Source organism: Morone saxatilis, unplaced genomic scaffold (assembly GCF_004916995.1).
Source record: "Morone saxatilis isolate NCDOM2014 unplaced genomic scaffold, NCSU_SB_2.0 Contig24, whole genome shotgun sequence".
Lineage (NCBI taxonomy): Eukaryota > Metazoa > Chordata > Actinopteri > Moronidae > Morone > Morone saxatilis.
In genome coordinates, this window is record NW_023339807.1 from 14,499,692 (window position 1) to 14,499,904 (window position 213).

A 213-nucleotide genomic window follows, 5' to 3' on the forward strand; every position below is an offset into this window, starting at 1 on the left:
GTGTGTGTGTGTGTGCATGTGGCAGGTGTCAATCTCTCTGCGGGGTGTCTCTAAGCCTCCCGTCTTCACAGGAAGCAGCAGTTTTGTCATTAGTCTTCAAACAGTTTGCAGGTCATCAATAATTCTCTTTAATTTGCTTTATCTCAAAAGGCTGAGGCTGGTGGTTTATGTGTCTGAGCTTTGGTGTGCTGGGCATCTATGTGTACATATGTG

General features: G+C 45.5%; 1 protein-coding gene across 1 annotated transcript in view; it reads right to left on the reverse strand.

The window, feature by feature from the left end:
• Window positions 1–213, reverse strand: part of erp44 (endoplasmic reticulum protein 44) — an 11,764-nt gene that overhangs the window by 6,133 nt on the left and 5,418 nt on the right. The window lies entirely within an intron of this gene.